The 20,743-nt window shown below is 37.3% G+C and overlaps 1 long non-coding RNA gene across 1 annotated transcript; it reads right to left on the bottom strand.

Annotated features, from left to right (window-relative positions):
* Positions 1-7,567: 7,567 nt before the first annotated feature.
* LOC109185134 lies at positions 7,568-8,044 on the bottom strand. Its single transcript, XR_002054943.1, has 3 exons — positions 7,987-8,044; positions 7,713-7,860; positions 7,568-7,637 (listed from the first exon to the last, which is right to left on the bottom strand). It is a non-coding gene; the product is annotated as an uncharacterized LOC109185134 (long non-coding RNA).
* Between the last annotated feature and the right edge of the window lie 12,699 nt (positions 8,045-20,743).

The raw sequence follows: 20,743 nt of genomic DNA, 5'->3' as shown, positions 1-20,743 counted from the left end.
AGGGTCGGTCCCTATGCAGTATTGGGACTATGCGTTTGAAACAGCAACGTGTCTTATTAATTACCTACCCTCATCGGCCTTACAATTTGAAAGCCCATATTTTCGTCTATACAAAGTGTCACCCCCATACACGTTTCTTCGACTAGCCTAGTATGTAGGAGAAGTTTATGTTATCTCTACCTCTTTAGTATTGTAATCTGATCAGATGAATACAGTTTGAATTTCCTCTTCTCATCAGCAAACACAGTTGTGAGACAAATAGATTGATGATGAATGAAACTGCTAGGACACAGAAAGTGGATATGCATATACGATCAATACCATACATGATTATAACTCCCATAAAATAACAATACATGGTTCATACAAACTCTGTAGTGTATGTGGGAAGAAAATGAATCTCTCAGTAAAACAAAATGAGGGAAAATGATGATCAGGAAATTGCTTGTTCTGACAACAAAAGAATAGATTAAACTCACCAGTTCAATATATTCCTCATAAATCAAGAAACAATGTTGAGTAAAAAGTAAAATTATAGAGCATGAACATAATCAAAAGAATGTCGGGACTCATCAGATAATCAGTATATGAGATTAAACAATAACAACTACAACCTCAGTCATCTACTAAGTAAAACTCTTTCTTCCATTTCCAATTCCAATTCCAATTCCAATTCCAATCATCTATGAGTAAATTCAGGAACTCCATAAGCACCCAAAAAATCAAAACAAAACAAAACAAAAAAAAAAAAAAAAAAAAAAAAAAAAAAAAAAAAAAACATTTTTACTAACCTGAGTTGCTTACAGGACCATCAGGTGCATTGATGAAGTCAAGGCCGGTTTTTAGAATTTTGTGGCTCCGCTCTTGTAAACCCTATCAAACAATCAAACAATGATTACCAATTACCAAACAACAATACACAGGTACGATACAGACTACGGAGCAAACACATTACACATGTAAAATTAAAGATTTAAAGTAAAAAAAAAAAAAAAAAAAAAAAAAAAAAAAAAAAAAAAGATTGAAACAACCCGATAAGAAAGCCCTTATTCCTTGAATCCTTGTTGATTTGCTTGGTCTCATGGTCTGCTAGACTGCTACAGCCTACAGTGCTAGGGAATTGGGCCGTTTGGGCGAAAGTGCGATACTGCGAATCGCGAAACCGTCGTCACTCGTCTGTCAGTCCAGGCGTCACCGCATCAGTCTTCCACTCTTCCCCCTCGTACTTCCGCCGTTCCGCGGCTCCGCCCGTCCGGATCTCCAAAAGACGAAAGCGCTCCTGGCCTCCTCTAAAATTCCACTCTTCCTCTAAAATTCTAAATATTTGATTCTTATGTCTACTGATTTTAGTGTTCTACTGCTCTCAGACGTCTCAGTGCTCTGCGCCTCTGCCATTTGCCAAAGAAGATTAGAAGACGAAGAAACAGGTAGAAGAAAAACTAAAGCGGTTTTTTTTTTGGGGTTTGTTTCTTCTAATCTTCACAGCAATATTGTATTCTGTATAGTCAATAGTGTATTGGTGGACGGTGGTAACTGGTAAATGATACAGTACGTTGGGAAGAAGAACAGTTTTGCATGATCAATTAATTAATTAATTACGTCTTAAACTCCTAATTATTATGATTTAGAGAACTGATGAATTTTAGATGGTTGTTTCTATTTGTACCACCATTTGATTAAAAGTGAGTATAAAGTATTTTGAAAATGTAAAAATGTGAAATTTTTTAGTAATTAGTAAGTGGTGTAAATAGTCAACTAATGATACATTTGTTATTTGCACCACCTAGTCAAACTTGCAATTAATAATTTATTAATTTCAAATTTAATTAATTAAAATTTAAAATTTAAAAAAAAAAAAAAAAACACGAGACGTTTTCACCTTATCCGGTGAGAAGGCAAAGGCAATCCAGTTGCAAAAAAATTGTCACCTTCTCCAGTGAGAAGGCAGTCCCTCGCCTTCTCACCGAAGAAGGCGAGGGGTTTAAGGTTTTTTTTTAGTTTGATTTTTTTAAAAATAAGGCTTGATTACATTTATTAAAGGTGTTATTTTTCTATTTGCAACACCTATAAAGCTATTAAACCTATTATGGCCCGTTTGGTTCACGGAATCAATTTGGAGGGAATAGAAATACTATTCTATAGGGAATGGAATAGGTAAGGAATATAATAGAAATTGTATTCGGTTGTTTGGTTCGCTGAAGGAATAGACATTGGGAACTGTATTCCAATGTTTGGTTGGTTAGGGAATAAGAATATAATATATGTTTAAAAGTCATAAAAGCCCTTGTACAAAAATAATAATAATTATTATTATTATTATTATTATTATTATTATTTTTTATTTTTTTATTTTTATTTTTTTTTACCTTGCACCATATCATGAATAATGCCACATTCTTTTTTCAAAGTTTTAATTCTACTCTCAATATGTGGCTTATCTTTTATGGTACAATTTGGTATTTTGTCCAAAATCATTCTTTCAAGTTCTAGTAAATAACATGTCTTAAACCCTGTTTCGGAATAATATTTTCCTACATTATACATTTCGGTCAAACATGACACTAATATAATTTCTTCTTTGGGTGTCCACTTTTTTTTGTTTGCTCAACACTTTGAGAGCCGGTGGTTGGAGATGTATGGGGAGAAGTCATTCCTAACTACAAATAAATTGAAATAATAAATTATTAATCAAACTCAAACACACTACATTATTCATAAACCACATTACGAAAAACACCAAATCACAAAATCAAACATCAATGAATATGGCCTTAATTTCTAGATGATGTCCATCCATTGAACATGTCATTTGTTAATTCTGTCCTCCAATTATTCCAAACTTCTAAAGGCTCTATTTGTGTAACATCATCATCTTCATGTATGATGTTACCTTGTACGAATTCATTTTCCATAGGATCAACAGTCATCTCATTTCTAATAAAATTATGCAGCAAACAACATGCAAGTATAATTCTGTTATGTATTCTAACAGGATAAAATGATTGGCTTCTAAGTATAGCCCATCTCATTTTCAATAACCCAAAACAACATTCTATGACATTGCGAGCAGCTGCATGTTTCATATTAAAGAACTCTTGAGGAGTTGCCGATTGATGATCTTAACGCCATCCATTTAAGTGGTACCTTTGACCTCTAAATGGTGCAAAAAATCCCTCACTATTAGCATATCCTCCGTCAACTAAGTAGTGACAACCTAGAAACATAAGTTTATAGTTTAATAAGAATGCATATTATATTACATGATATTTGGAATTTAATATTATAATAATTACCATTAGGGACCTTAAGTGGATGCCTTCTAGATAATGCATCCCGAAGAACTCTATTGTCTGTTACAGATCCTTCCCATCGCGGAAGAATATACAAAAATTGCATATTAGGTGTACATACACCTAATACATTTGTTGCAATTTCACCATTGCAAGATCGATATCTAGGCTTATCTTCTGATGACACTTGTATTCTAATGAAAGTTCCATCTAAAGCGCCTAGACAGTTCTAGAAACAATATCAAATATTATTAAACTTATAACTCAGGTGTAGGGGATATGTTTAACTACCTTAAACCATTTCCATCTATAATATGTAGAGGTAGCTGGAACTGGTTCAGGATCTTTGAATAAATGATTTTGGAGTTTCAAAACAGCATTTAATACTATATTAAAGTATCGACTAATAGTTTCCCCCGACCTTTGAAAATTATTTTGAATGATCCTATTTTTTACGTGATGAGCAATAATATGTAAAAATATTGCTACTTGCTCATCAACAGATATATTTCTAGTTGGCTTTAACCCTCCTATAGTTTGTAACATTGCACACAACTTCACAAAAGCATGTCGATTTATCCTAAGTTGAGATATGCATTTTTCATCACACGAATACACAGTTCGTAACATATATTCTCGAGACCCTAAAGTATTAATAATATAAGATTTCACTCATTTTTTATTAGAACACAAAATAGTCAAGGTTGACATCATCATTATAAACAATAAACTCACAGAGCACACATATCCATCATACATGCAACACAGCTACACATCTTTTCCTTCTTTCAGTATGAGTTATTAAACGCAATCGAGCCATAACTGCAAATTTAATTTAAAACTTACAATAACTTATACAGATTACAATAACACTACGATAAAAAAAAAAAACAATAACACTACTGTGACAAAAAGAAAAAAAAAAACAATAACACTTTTACAGCAAAAAAAAATATAAAATATAAAACCAATAATAAACAATAAACTAAAAAAATAAAAAAATGAAAAAATAAAAATTAAAACGATATACTGCTGCGGCTGAGGAATTACATATATAATGCTGCGGCTGCCGCGCCACAGTAGTATATATATTACATATATACTGCTGTGGCGCGGAGGGTTCTACAGCCGCAACAGTAATATATATATATATATATATATATATATATATATATATATATATATATATATATATATATATAATACTGTTGCGGCTCGTCGCAGCAGTATATATATGTATTATTTATATAATTAAATATCAATAATAATTAATTTGTAAAAAATATAATTCAGAAAATTATCTTTGTTTGAAGCTTTAATTTGATGTAGATAATAGAAAGAATTGCAAAGATTAATGCAGAATGGCGAAATAAATTGTTTGATTGATACTGATGATGAAAGGAATCGGGAAGGAATCGTAGATGTAGAATGATTCGTAGGGAGAGAACGCAGAGAATGATAAAGGTTAAAATTGAAAAAAAAAAAAATTCTATTCTTGAGGAATCAGGAATAAGTTAATACCAGGGAGGCCTGGTAATAGCTATTACCTTATTTGAGGTAATAGGCTTTTACTAGGAATATTATTTCCGGTAATAGACATGGTTACCAAACAAAGGAATATGCCTATTACTGGGAATGCTATGCCATTCTCGGCCTATTCCCTGAACCAAACGGGTCATTAAAGAGGTGGTGTAAATAGTAAATAGGGTGGTGCAAATAGAATTTCTCATTTTAGATATTTAGCCGAGTAGCTTTTAGGATTAATTGTAATTTTTTATTTTAATTTCTTAACTACCTAAGTAAAATTTAAATATTGGACCCCTTAAAAATTGAAGCCATGTGCTATTGGGCTGCTTGTACAGTCCAAAATCCAGGCCTGGATGAAGTCAACCATCAGTTCCATACGTCAATCATTTAATAGCTAAATCTACTTAATTAACTCATCCTTACTTTGAATGGCGAGGACGAAAAATGTGAAGATCGAAAGGGAACAAGAAGACGAACCTGATTCGGCGGTGGTGGCGGTCGCTGTGTTGGCGGTATCAGCGACGGGATTGCTGGTTCAGCGATGGTCGCAGTACAAAGCAGGCAGGTAGGGTTGTTCTTGTTAATAGAGTTAATTATTGTTCACTTGACTATAACGAAATTGCAACTTTAATATTTTACTTTTTTTTTGCTTAATTAAATTCTTCAACATTAAATATCTTAACTAAGTTGGTCATCAATTTGTTTAGCCGTTAGATATCCGTTTACTCGGAACCAAATTGGTAATTTCGTTATAATCAATAAACCATTTCGGTAATTAACTCTTTAGTTTAATAAGAAAGAAAATGGTGCATGTGATGACTAAAATGGTCTCTTCACTATAGCAAATTCTCAGATTGGTCCAATGGCTAAATAAACAGAGGATCAAATTAGTTAAGATTTTTAAAATTGAGAGACTTAATTGAACAAAAAAGTAATCAATGACCAAATTGATAATTTCTATATAGTTAAGAAATCATTTCCTTAATTAACTCACACACACACACACACACACACACACACACACACACACACACACACACACACACACACACACACACACACACACACACATATATATATATATATATATATATATATATATATATATATATATATATATATAGGTAAAAGTTTAGGTGTGAACTATTACTAATGTGTGCACGTGTGCACTCATTATAACCGTGTGATGTATGATGATCTATGGTTGCAAATTAGGGTTCACAAGCACCGGGTGTACCCCGCCACATCTACCATTTTATTAGTTGCGTATTAGAGGGGGGGGGGGGGAGTCGGGGGTTTGTATGTTTGTGTTCATACCGTTAGCAGCACACTCTGAGCAGCTCTGTGGAGGCGCGATAAACGGATGGCTCGTTCTGGTGGCTACCGGCGTTCTAGGAGGGGTAGGTCACACTCTTCGTTCTCGCCCACGACTCCACCGTCAGCTTCGTTGCACAGGGTCGCCGACGCGTCCCGAGCGTTCAGACGCCGTGCTGGGCGCCAGTCTCCAGCGGCGGCCGATCGTGGCAGGTTCGAACGGGCTGCTCTGGGGATTGCGGCTAGGGTTTCTTCACGGCGGCGGACCGCGCATCGATGGGGCACGCGAGGTTTGTGCATTGCTTTATGGTTTCTGCGTGTTTCACTTGCTATTTCCGATGTTGGGGGTTTTACGGGCGGTAGGGGGTGTTGGGGTTGTTCTGGGTTTTTTCAGTAACTAGTTTCTTCAGGCCTTGCTCTATGATTTTGGGGTGTTTTCAGTTCTTGATTTTCAAGAATGTGGTCTGTGCTTTCTCAGTGAATACTATGCCTTGCTTATATTCGGTAATGCATTAGTATTGTTAGGTTTTGTTTGGGGTTTTTTGGCAGTAGTAATCACTGTGGCATTCGTTTACAGTGTCAAGGAGTAGAGGTTGCATTTTGTGATGTAATTCACTAGTCTATGCTTCACTTTGTAACTACAATAAACTTGTAAACATGGTCTTGTTATGTGCTACATCTAGCAATTGCCTTCTCAGTAATTAGTGATTGCAATTCTTGATTTATGAATTGAGCTTTACATTTAGCTAATTTTCTAACGATTTCTCAGTGACTATTATCTTGATTAGCTTCGGTTAGAGTATGGCATAGCCTGCGGTTTGTTTCTTAGTTTATATGTTTTGCTTATATTATGTAATGCATTAGGTTAATGTGGGGGAATAGGGGGTGGAACTAATGCATACTTGTATACCACAAATTAAAGAAACTGGAACTAGTATTTCTTATTTCTTAAGACTTCGGCGACTGCCACTACTAGCTAAATATATATGTATATAGTTTCAGAAGTAATTAATAGAGATTAATTCAGGATGCATGAGGCATGGGAAAAACAAAGGAGTCGTGCATGATATGTTTGATTTCTCAGAGTCTGGTATCTTGATTATCTTCAGTTAGAGTATGGCATTAGGGGAATGAAGAGTTGGAGCCTGCGTTTTGTTTCTTAGTTTATATGTTTTGCTTATATTATGTAATGCATTAGACAAATGTGGGGGAATAGGGGGTGGGGATGTTGCATTATGTTTTGATTCAGTAAACTTGTCACTGCTCCATACGCGTATACCACACACTACTAGCTAAAGAAGAAAGGACTAAAGAGAAAGATTTATATACAGCACACACTAGGCACTGAAGCAAGAATTGAAACTTACCTGGCGATTTGTAACCAGAACTAATTTTGTACAGTGACGATGGCAGTAGAATAAGTCCAGGGGTATGGGATGAAGAGGAACTGCTGTTAGCCAATGAATTCAAAAAAGAAATTCCAATATCTCCTAAAATATGAAGCTTCTGCAATATGCCAAAATATTTACTGTTAAGAAGTACATGCAACATAGGACAATAATTTTAGAAAGCACCACTTACATGAGTCATATGGTCATCAATAGCATCCTCTGCCTTTTTGATTGCATGAAAAAGATTTCTTAAGTATGAAACATCATGAGTGATAGAATCCATATCCCGATCCAGCCAATTAACATCAACCAATGCCTTAAGTGTAAGAATAAGTGGCCTGACCCAAATGGTGTAAGTTTTAAAAGAGTGGAGAAGGAGCAAATTGCTGCCTAATATCAAATTAGACACATTAATTCGTACACATATTCGAAGCCACAAATAATCAAACACAAAGCACATTTACCTAAAAAACTGAGCGTAAACCTCTTCATCTTGACTTTCAAATGGGGGGAAACTTGTGTAAACAGGAGAATATGTCACTTTTCTGGGCAGTACTGAAGTTTGGTGCACTTTAGCTGCATCGCTATAGTCCTTTATAAATTCCTCCAAATTTTTCATCGCTATCAATATATATATAAAACAAATGGTACATTGTATGACAAATAAATACCTTAATTAGCATAAGGGTAACATTTTATCGGTTAGTTATTATTACAAAAAAAAATATTACACTGGATGTTGCAATGCACAAATCTAATGTGGTACGTTGTTGTGATGTTCCGGGTCGGGATGATGGCCACCCGGTGGGGTCTAGTGACGACGGAAGTGATATGGACGAGGGGCTTCAAATGCCGCTGGAGGATTCTGAAGATCTCAATGATGCAGAACCGGCGCATGGTGCGGCGGCCCGCGAAAGCCAGTTGTTCCCTAAGATCAAGACACGGGGCAGCCCAAGGGAGCTTGCTCGCCTTGTTGCCTCGCTCATGATACGGCAACGGCAAGATGTTAAAGCCATGGGTATGAGTGGGTTGCTGGGGTTAAGGGTTAAGGAACTACCCCTGCACCTCGGGCATTGGTTAGTGTCTAATTTCGACCCGGTGGAAATGAAGATAAACCTAAGTCACAAGAGGTCCATTAACATTACGAGGGAGGATGTGGCGGCGGTGTTGGGACTTCCGAATGGATCGATCCCCATAACAGAGCGTGATAGCCTGGTGGAATGCCCCGACCTGCGAGCGTGGAGGAGTAAAGTTCAAAAAACGGGAGGGTAATATCACCGTGAAGGCGCTTACAACGCAACTGTTGGAACTGAAGGGGGCGGCGGCGTGTGGTTTAAGAGACATTTTTGCGTGGTGGTGGTTAGCACCCTGATCACAAGCACACTCAATGGGTATGCAAACCAACGGACTGTGCACATGTTCCGGGATGTTGCCAGGATTAGAGAGTTGGACTGGTGTGGATACCTCCTGCGGACGTTGGTCAGTACACATGCGAGTTGGATGCAACGTTCTTCAAAGAAATACCCGAGGCCATTGCTGTTCCTCACTGTAAGTGGGGTGTAGTGTTGGGGTGTGTGATGGGTGTATTGGATTTTGCATCCATTGTAATATGTTTCAATTATTTTGGGGAAGCTGTTGTATGTGGACAGGGTGGTTGTCGGTGCCCGGGATGTACCCAGGACCATACCAGCATTGCGCGGGTGGACACCAGTATGGTTAAAAGCACGGGAAAGACGGGAAGTTCATGGTGGGGGATTCGGGAATGGCCAGCTAGATGCACCGCTCCGTGCATCGGCGGCGCGTGATTGGCGAGATATGGCGCAGGGAACTCGTGGTGACACAGGCTGCGCACGGCTCAGCATGGACTCGATCCGGGTCCCATTACAATATGTTATCGGTGTGTTATGTATTCGGGGTTAATGTGATAGGTAATTCAGGTCTGTTACAGCATGCCATTACTATATATATATATATATATATATATATATATATATATATATATATATATATATATCTCTAATAATTCAGGTCTTGTGCATGTGTGCAGGGGGATGCATGGCCTCCTAATAGCCCACGGGGAGAACCGCAAGACACCTTCGATGGCCAACGGAAACGGCCGGATCACCACAGACCCATATCATAGTGCCCGATATGGTATGGCAACTTAATTAGTGCATTCTGTTTATTCCAGTGTGTATATATATATACTAGTTTTTTACGCGCATTGCGCGATTGGGATAATGCCCTATGTTTTTTTTAAATAAGTACTTTAAAGTATATTAAGGCAGGATTATATTGAAATTGTTCATGCATAGATAATTGAAGGTTGAATTTGTGTATTTAAATAGGTAATTCTTCTCCCAAAGATTGAGTCTCCAACCCCAAGGGCCCCCCACACTCCGACCCGACAGAGCATTGTGGACAAGGAATTTGCCCACTTTGGACATAATTCTCGCACTGCGGCCGCCGAGGTTCAAAACCATTGAGCTAAGCCGGTGCGGGTTAAATAGGTAATTATAAGTTTACAAATGCAAGATAATATAGTCAAGATTGATTATAATTGTCAATAAAATAATTGTATAGGTATGGTTGAAACTAAATACGGGACATAAGGGAGAACAAATAAAAATTAGGGCATAAAATATTAAATATATACTAATATTGTTTGAGGAGATTCCGACATTAGGATTTGTGGTTAAGTTCTATTAAGACTTTAATATTAGAATTAGATTAATGGTGTAGTTATAATTCTATATTAGACTTTAATATTAGAATTAGACTAACGGTGAATTAACGGAAAAATTAAATGGATAATCATATAATTAAAGATAAATTAGAAAATCTTAAAAGAAAAAAGTTAAAACCTGAACAATATGAACCATTCATTTGATTTAATAATTTGACGGTCATTTTTTCTACCCAATGTTAATAATTAAATAAATTCGCTGGTCAAATCCGCTAGTATAATCCGCTAACGCTAACCCCTAACTGCTGATTGTCAAACAAGGACATTGCGAGGTAGTTCTCACTTCAATTTGTTGTGTGATTTGAATACTCTCTTTGTCACAAAATCTCTCAAGTAGTTAATATGGTTGACTTTATTAATTATATTTTTTTAATTTTTTAATGGTATTAATAAAATACTTGGTAAATAAATATATAGCAGTATTTTGTATTATAACTTTGATATTTAATTAGAAAAATAGTGCAGAAAAAAGATAATAGATAATATAGTGAATATAATCAATTGATGAATTTGAATGTAAAAATTTTTACATTTGAGAAAAATAAAGACAATATAACTAATGAAAATATTTCTTTTAATTAATTTATTGATAAATAATAATTCTTTTTTCACTGAATAAAGACATGGTAAGGATAATGTAGCGAATATAATCAATTAATAAATTTGAATATAAAAAATTTTTATATTGAAGAAAAATAAAGACAATATAACTAATAAAATTATTTCTCTTAGTTAATTTATTGATAATGATTTTTTTTTTTGAATAAAGGCATTGTGGACACATAATTATAAATTAAAGAAATGCATATGTATTATTTTTTGTTGTAACTACTAAATTATTATTTATATAATTTAATAAGAGTAAAATAGAGTACTAATTATGCCAACTTTGATTGGGATGAGATTCGAACCTAAGACCTTTTTCTATTGAAATCAATGAGTAAGTTAACGGTGAACTAACGACAATTCTTAAAATTTTAACGGAATTAGTAACGGTGTGTGGGTATTTTAGAAAATTTTAGTGTAAAATTTAAATCTGATCAATCTTTCAATCAATCTGAGCCATTCATTTGATTAAAATCTGTGACCGCCATTTTTTCTACCTATTATAGGCCTAACTCTCTTGGGCTCTTATTAGTATAGTAGATATATATATATATATATATATATATATATATATATATATATATATATATATATATATATATATATATATATATATATATATATATATAATATATATATATATATATATATATATATATATATATATATATATATATATAAGATTGGTAGGGGTGTTGTGCTGTGATTTGTCTATTATTTATTTTTATTGCTTGCTGGTGTTGAAGGTGATGAAATAGTGTAAAAAACAAAATACTAGTTACTCAAGATAATCAAGTTACTCCGACTGCAAAAAAAAAAAAAAAAAAAAAAAAAAATCATCAACTGAAGATAATAAAGATGCTAGGTACTGAGGTCTACAGTGTTGAGGGTAGGATGGTAACTAACTCTGGTCTGAGTTTCTTTGCACGGTATAAATATATGAAAATGTGGAGTTTTACACTTACCTACCGAAGGCAATTGGTAGGTGTAGCAACTTAACTAGTGCATTTTTTTGTGTTATTCCAGTGTATATAAAAAAAAAAAAAAGATTATTAGGTGTGTTGTGCTGTGATTTATCTATTATTTATTTTTTATTGTGTGCTGGAGTTGAATGTGATGTATATCTAGCTAGTTATATATGTAGGTTGTGTTTAAACAGTTTATTTACAGTGTCTGCTCATGGCATTATTATATATGTATGTCTAATTTTGGACCTGCAGGGGGATGCACCGCCTAATAATAGTCCACGGGGAGAACCACAGGACACTCGGGTTGGCCAAAGGCCACGGCCGGTTCACCACGGGCTCATTCCTAGGGCTATTACGGTATGGCAGTTTATTTGTGCATTGTAATACTGTTTCATACTGTAACAGTCTGGATTACTTATTAAGTATGCACATCTGTTATGAGTTGCTTCTAGCTGGAGTGCACTTGGGCTGCATTGTCATAAAGTGTTCTGGGATATTATATTTTTCAAAACAGAATGCACCAGATGTATATAGGAAAACATTGCATATGCATGTTCAAAGAAACATCATTACGTGATTGGTATTAATTCAGCATGTTTGAAAACAAAAAAAGGGAAAGCCAAAAGAATAAACAAAAATTATACAGGAGGTTGCCTAAATTTTAGTTTTATTTAATTTTATTCGTCCAGGATATGTGTGGTTCATTTTTTTCTCTGGTTCACTTTTAGGGGGATGCACGGCAAGTACCACAAGCCACTCGAGTTGACCAACGCCCACGCGTTCCTAGAGCCATTACAGTATGCCAAAATTAACTGGTGCATTAGGTTATAAAATGTGCACGAGTGTCCGTAACAAAATTGATTTAACTGCAGGTGGATGCACTGGTCCATGCATCGGCGGCACGTTCTAGGAACCCCCCTGCACGAGTAGGAGATAGGGCTGCACGCACGGTGCACAACGCCACCACTCCAAGTTCTACCGGGGTATGCATCACCAACTCCGATGCACTAGTTTTGAACGGGTATGCATCGATTGACTTTGCTATATTTTTTCTTTTTTAACCAACCGCTTGCCTGTAGGGGTTCCACCATGAATTCGCAGCTATGACTAAGGACCTGCTCGTGATAGGCACACGGGTTGCAGAAACAATAAGAAAAAACCAAACACTAGCTTATGAGGACCGAAATTTCCAGAGGGTTGGCAACGTGGCAAATCTGTTATCAAGGTGGGCACGTAAGGGGACACCACAAACCGGCCCACAGCCACCTCAACCACAAACTGTGACGCCCGGCCATCTAGACGACAATCTTTGCAAGACTCGCAATTTTTAAGGGAGCTAGACCGGGTGGAGGAGGAAGCAAGACGAGCGACAGTACCAGGGCAGACACAATAGGTTGCAACGCAGGACAAGGGGGTTTGAGGCACCAACGTTTATCCTGGGGTTGATACAAGAGTTCGCAACCACGAGGGCAGACAACAACACGCCAGGGCCGTCAACTGTACACACGCCAACTCAGCAGGTGCGGGTATTAATAGGTAGAGCCATGTGCATTACGCGCGATTTGCATGATATTTTCTAACTTCTAGGTGCAGGTACCCATGCAGGCGCAACCGGGAGGGCACAGGTTGGGGTCAACACCACAGTCCGTACCCCCAGGGGTGAGAGCAGGTCCGGATCGCCAGCCAAGGACCACTACTGGGGCGGGAAACCAGTATTTTGGCATGTTTTTCAGCACCAGCAATGGGTACCCTAACATGCCCTTATCACCGATGTATGTCATTTGGATGTGGCTGTTCAACTCCCTTCACGGTGACCGGTAAGTTGCATGGATCTCGCATGCGAATATATACAAGCTGGCTATGACAACGTCATTGTGTCTAAAAAAAAAATACAGGAATGAAGTTCTATTCCGCCATGCCACACGCACAGTGAGATGGACACAATTTTTATCATTAAAGGCAAGGACGAACGTTTGTAAACCAGTGGTAGATGCATGGTGCTCGGTGCTCAATGCAAGGGCGCAGCCGGGGGGTCGGGAGATGCCTTCTCGACTGTTATTGTCAACGTCAGCTACGGTATTGTGAATCATGCAATTGAATTTATATTCTTCTTAAAACAGTCAACACATAATAAAACAAAAGGAAAAAGGGGGAACTTAATCCAACCCTCGCAACTGAAATACACTGTATACAATTTACAAGAGTATATTCTTCGTAGTGCACCCATTCAGCACTGCACAGTGCACAAACAAACACATTTAGATTACAGAGATCCCAACCACCAAACAGTGCACAAATAGACACACCAAAAATACACAAATGCACCACCATAGCATCTTGGGGTTTATATATATCTACTAACTAATATTGGTCACAGATTGGGACGGTGGTGAACATCGCAGCCAGGCGGGATCAAAGGGTAACGTGGTTTCAACGGCGTCTTAATGCTGAATTCCAAACAACTCACCACGTGGGGACAGCCACATTGGACATGGTAAGACGCCAGTCGTGTTCCAAATAGGCGATCTAATCGACTACGCACAGCGGACAGCTTAGGCTAAACCCTATAATTTGTGTTTTGCAGTATTTCTTCCCCATATTTCACAAGGCACAGTTCTACGTGATGTGCATAAGTTTTAAGCATAATGGGTTTGTCATCATAGACAGCTCACCAACGACCAGCGTGGGGACAGAGATGTACGGCACAGCTCCAGATGAATTGGTAAACATCACGCACCCTCAACACTTAATACTATTGGTTAAGTATACTCGCACACCTTCTTAACTAATGATTGTTTGTAGAGGGACCTCCTCGCCACGTACCTAGATAACAAGTAGCACACTGTCCGGGCTCTGCGGTTGAGGAACATGCAGCCCGAGAGGATGAGGTTGGCGTGGTCAGACAACCCTACCAACGGTGACTCAGGAGTATACACAATGAGGCACATGGAAGATTTTGTTGGTCAAGATCCTAGATATTGGCATTGTGGGCTGGGGACGGGGGATACCGCAGTGATTGAAAATATGCGGACGAGGTTTTTGCACAACATCTTGCTATGTACAGTCAATGCCAACATCGAAAATATCCGCACACGAGCAGGGGAGTATGACCGCCATAGGGCCGAACAACTAATAAAAGGAGCACCACAGTGAAGGACGAGTATGAGGTAGTGGCTGCTTAGTTCTGTTTAGGTTAGTGCACAGCCCGAGCCAAGTGTAGCAGGGCCGAAACAACGCAAATGTAGGGTAACAACCTAATAAATTATATGCATAAATGGGAAGTATTGACTGTTTAATTTTGTTTAGTTTGATGCACAACACTAGTCTTTTCATTGGGTATATATACATTTCCAGTCTGCATGAAATGTCTAGAGTCTTCAATTTAGATAAGATTACAAGATTGATTTGGTTGGCCTTTTCATTAATGTCCCAAATAAAATAAAAATTTCTTCAATGTTATCCCTGGAAAATGCTAGCAGAAATGAATGAAAGCTTTCGAAATTGTCTTTCACTTTACACTACTGCTTGTTTGGTAAAGTACAACTTCAATGCATGGTTGAGTTAGACTTATATTGTGAAGTGTCATTACAGAAAGTACACATGTCTAATAGATTTAATTTTATTATTATTATCTTTGAAAAGTGAAAAAAGCTTCAAATCATTTGTTAAAATTATTGAAAATAACTTTGAGGTATCGGAAGAACTCAACATATACCACAACTCAAATGCATGTAGCCATTTTCTCGACTCACAAATGAATTAATACGATGGGGGCAAAACGAAGATGTCTGTATTAATATCTAGGAATGTGTGATAAAAACAAATAGTCAATAAAAAAACACCATCCAGCTGCACCACTCAATAATAACCAGAAATTGACTAAAACTCCGATGACCATCTGGGCGCACTAATCACTTCAACGGACAGCTGCGGGCGTTATGATGTGCGTACTCGCCGCACACCCCGCACTTTCTGCAAGCCTTGCCACTTCTCTCAATGGCTAACTCGCGTTGGCTTTTAATTTACTTGCCGGTCCCTTTGTTTTTTGCTTGAGTTGGCGGTTTGATGATAATGGACGTCGGCGGCTCCACACTGCACAAAGCCGCAATGGCAACACCATTTCCTTTTGGGAGGTCAATGCCCATACCATCGCCCAAAAACTCGTACCTCAATTCTTTTATTACCTGTAGCATTCGCGTTTGGTGCACTTTATTGCTTCCAACCATCACGACGCAATTGTGTATCTCAGTCCACAACTGGCTAGGCCCAGTTTCTAAAGGAAGGCAGTCAAAACATTGAGCACACCAGCTAGCTAGTCCTTCATGCTTACACCACCGTGCTGCAATGTACCGCGATGGCAAGCTCACCATTTCGGCATCTCTGAACACAATAAACATATGCCGGCAAACAAACCCCAATCTTTCAAACAACTTGCAGCTACATGACGCAATAGTCAAAGACGGGGTATATTCAACAGTATGGACAACGTTGTACCCCCCTTTAATGTCGTAACGGATTCACTCACCGTCTGCATGGATCCCCACAACTCTGCAATAAAAACATGCAGCTTCGATTTCTAGCTGGAGCTCATAAAGCACTGTTGGGGTGAATACTTGTTCTGTGTATAATTTGGAAAACCATCGGTGCCCTATTAAGTTGTACTTTTCCATTAACGACTGCCATTGCGTTTCAAAATCACCAATGCCAATGGTCTCACTCACTTTGGTCATGATATGCCACATGCAGTAAGGGTGACGACACTCTGGCAGTACTCGTGCAATAGCACTCTTCATAGTCGGGTTTTCATCAGTTACGACACACGAGGGACTCTTTCCCATTGCTGCTTTAAATCTCTCGAGAACCGACACGTATTAGTCAGTGTCTTCTCGGGTTAGCAACCCGCCAGCAAACGTAATGCACCGTTTGTGGTGGTCTACACCGGTAAAAGGTACGAACACCAAACTGTACCTGCAATACAACGAGTTCACACGTTAGCATGGTGGAAACAAATTTAGTAATTGGGTAACCGAGTTTTAGTGTGCACTAACTTTTGGGTCCCCCCGTGTAGCATACTATTAAATTACCGCCAAATTCCCCCTAACATGTCACCCACGTGTAGTGTGCACTTTACATCAACAGTATAAAATGTGTACTAAAATTCAATATGTTTAGCATGCCCATATGTGCTGTACAATGCACTTCACACCAACAATATTAAGTTACTACTGCAATTCGGTATGATTAGCATGCACTTTACAGAATCAACACAATGAACGGTTTAACATTGTCATACCTGTTCGGCAACTTATGACTGGAGGTCCCGTTTGAAATTATGGAACTCCGTGTCTGTTGCACCAACGTTGGCAAACAACCCCACCGACTCCTTGTATAACCGGAAGCCTTTAGACCCACCCACGTTAACTTTAACACAATTCGTAAGGAATGCTTGTTGGGGCCACGTCCAGTTTTCTGTTGATTCGCATAAATAGCTTCGAAAGCTCGGAGCACATGCGATGGGTGTGTTCGGTAACAAAAATGCTGACAACGGAGCCTGCACCTTTGTCCTGTGTGATGCAGATTCGAGCATTGCAGTTAACCCTGTTAGATACCCATCTCCTGCGTTGAGTGCTCGGACCACCACTGGTACCCTCTACTGGTTTTGGGGTGCTCCTACCGCCGCCTTTTACGCCTTCCCGACTGCATAAAAAATAATGCGTGGTAATTTTGCCAACACGGCCTCGCTTTAGTGTGCCGTGCCTCACAGAGAAGCCACATGTTCTGGCATAGGTCATATAGAAATGCACCCCTTCTGCTACTATTTTGAAACGGTAACCGACAATCGGGGTAATTGCACTATCCACGGTAGGCCACCATTATTTGACTGGTATACTAATGTACCCACCCGTGCCCACACTCTCCTGTCCGCTGTCATCTGCAAAAAAAAAAAAAAAAAAAAAAAAAAAAAAAAAAAAAAAAAAAAAAAAAAAAAATATATATATATATATATATATATATATATATATATATATATATATATATATATATATATATATAAAATAAATAAATAAAAAATTAACAACACCCTAATATGCATACTAAAATATTAATTAAAATTGACATGAACCTCAATGTCCACGTTTAAGCCCGTGCCTCAATGTCCATGAACAAAAGATATATTGCACCTTAGTGATTTGTTTAACAACATACACAATATATCAGTTTCAGCATAGTTACAACTAAAATTAATTTGTTACTGTATGTTTAATTAATAAAAACAAATTCAATTAAACTAGTTCCCAAACAATATAATTGCATGTAAGCTAGAAGATGAAGTTAAACTAGAAAATTAACCTCCAAATCCAGTCACAGTATACAACATAACAGCCTCCAGTTTTCACTACCTACTGCCACATTAGTCGATTGTATTAATTGCATGTAAGTTGGTTTTTATTTTTTATTTAAATGTAATCACAAGTGAAAAGTCTCTGAGCATAGCATTTGACAAAATTTAATAAATTAATAGCCCTGCGCATTTTTTATTGCAGTGAATGCACTGCATTCCACTTGTGGTTAAGCTTAACACATAATGCCCCGGAAATAAATGGCTACTGTAAGATATACGCAGGGTGTAAGTTAAGCTTGTAGTAATAGGGCAAAAAATCAACCCAAACATGCAGCGGTTGTGGCTGTGAAAAACGCCATACACGGTGCTCGGGATAAAGAAAAAAACCAGGGACGACGTACCTGCTGGATCTATATATATATATATATATATATATATATATATATATATATATATATATATATATATATATATATATATATATATATATATATATATATGGTCTGGTTCAAGTGATCGAGAACCATTGCTTGAGTGCATGGTTGCAAAAATCGTGCTTGGGCGCCGATTAATCGGCGCCTAGGCGGCCGCCGGCCGGTTCGGCCTCCTCCGTGGCCGGCTCGGCCGTTTTTTAATTTTTTAATTTTTTTTAGTTGTAAAGTGTTAAAAGTTCATTAAGGCATAACTTTTGACTCGGTTGTTCGTTTTGGATAATTTTTTTTTTTAAATCGCGTATTTTCTCCAAAAAATGCTTCTTTTACTCTTAGTTTTAATTTTTTTTTTTTTATGTATTTAGATGATTTTAACAATATTCAAAACGATTTTTCAACCACTTATGTAAATAATTTGTAAGAAAAAACTAGAGGAACCTTATGTTTTATTAGTGAATTTCATAATTTTTAATTTTTAATTTTTTTTAGTTTAAAAAAAAAATCTGCGCCTAGGCGTCCCCTTGGCGCCTAGGGGGCGCCTAAAGTTTTTTGCAACCTTGTTTGAGTGTGAACCTGTGAACTCCAATGTACCGTTAAGATATGAGATTGGACGGTCGAGATCTGAGGACGGGTGCAATAGTGCATCTGTTGTAGAGGAGTTGTGCAATGGTGCATCTGGGACAGTTATGCAGTGGTGTAGTGATGTATATTTACCCGGTCAAAATCATTATAAACCACAAGATCGAGCAAGATCAAATGTACACAATGGTATAGAGGTTCACATGTTAACAAAGGTTCTCATTTGAACCTGATTATATATATATATATATATATATATATATATATATATATATATATATATATATATATATGTGTGTGTGTGTGTGTGTGTGTGTGTGTGTGTGTGTTTATATTCAGGTAAAAATACTTCTTAAAATACAAACTTGTGGACATGTTTGGGTCGTTGGATGCTTAGACCAGATGGTCTGGATTGTGGCGTGTGATGCATTAGTTTTTACGGTAAGTTTTGTATGTTTTATGATAAGGGTTTTTTTTTTTTTGGGTATTTTGCTCATTCTTGTAACCTAGTCAAAGTAGTCCTCTATCGCGCGCACTGGTTTACTTCTTCGTCTGTCAGCGTCTCTCTCTCTTTCTCCGTGCGTAGTATTCTTCTCGATATCGCGTCGTCTTCGCACCTTCATCTTTTGATTTTCACTTCCATGTAGCCATGGTAGTCGGTGTGGACAGCGGTTCATTGAAGAGGAGGAGCCTGCCTTTCGGAGCTGTCGACCGAGGTACGTTTACTCCGCTCTTTTTTTTTGGTCGGTTGTGCTATTTTGTGCCCTTTTTTTTTTCTTCTTTGGTGTGGGGTTGGTTGTTGTTAGCATCATAGTCGTGTTTTGGGTGGTGGATTGCGGTGGTGGCCTTTTTTTTTTGCCATAATTGTGAAGTTATGGCTCTTCAGTTTGGAATTTTTTTGTATCTATTAGATTAGATGAATTAATTGCCAACAGATTTATATTATGATGCTTAGATAATTTTATTTCCATTATTTTCTTGCTATTTTTGTTACCTATATAATGCGTCATTGTTTTAAGTTTTTCTAGTTCAATCTTACGGCATTGTGGTTAATATGTTCTTAAGTTTTTGTCCTTTGAAATTTCTCCATGATGTCAGCTTGTTTACTATTTCATTATCTCTGTATTCATTCTACTAATTTGATCGGTTTAGCGCATGCAGTATGGTACTGAAATTAGAAATTTTTAGGCTAAAATATTAATTACAATGTAGACAGTAAATGAGTTTCCCCTGTGGCGCATCTGCAATAGGAATATGTGATAGTGCTATTTAATTTCGCTATTGGTGAAAAGAAATCGGTTTGACAATATAGAAAAATTTACACAGAATTTTGTTTGGGAATGCCCATTTCCTTTCGTTGATGTTTTAATTGCATGCTGGTGAATTATTTCGTTTATTTTTTAGATTGTTTTCATATATTTACTTTATTGAGAAGAAAGTGATTCATTGTTTGGTAGCATTTAAGGCATCCCCCTATACATAAAGAAGAAGGCGGTTTGTATGGAAATCATAGTGGGGAGAATTTTTGTGGATTGGTGATGTGTGCTT

Source organism: Ipomoea nil, unplaced genomic scaffold, assembly GCF_001879475.1.
Source record: "Ipomoea nil cultivar Tokyo-kokei standard unplaced genomic scaffold, Asagao_1.1 scaffold1317, whole genome shotgun sequence".
NCBI classification, from domain to species: Eukaryota; Viridiplantae; Streptophyta; class Magnoliopsida; order Solanales; family Convolvulaceae; genus Ipomoea; species Ipomoea nil.
This window is presented reverse-complemented; position numbering and strand designations above follow the sequence as displayed.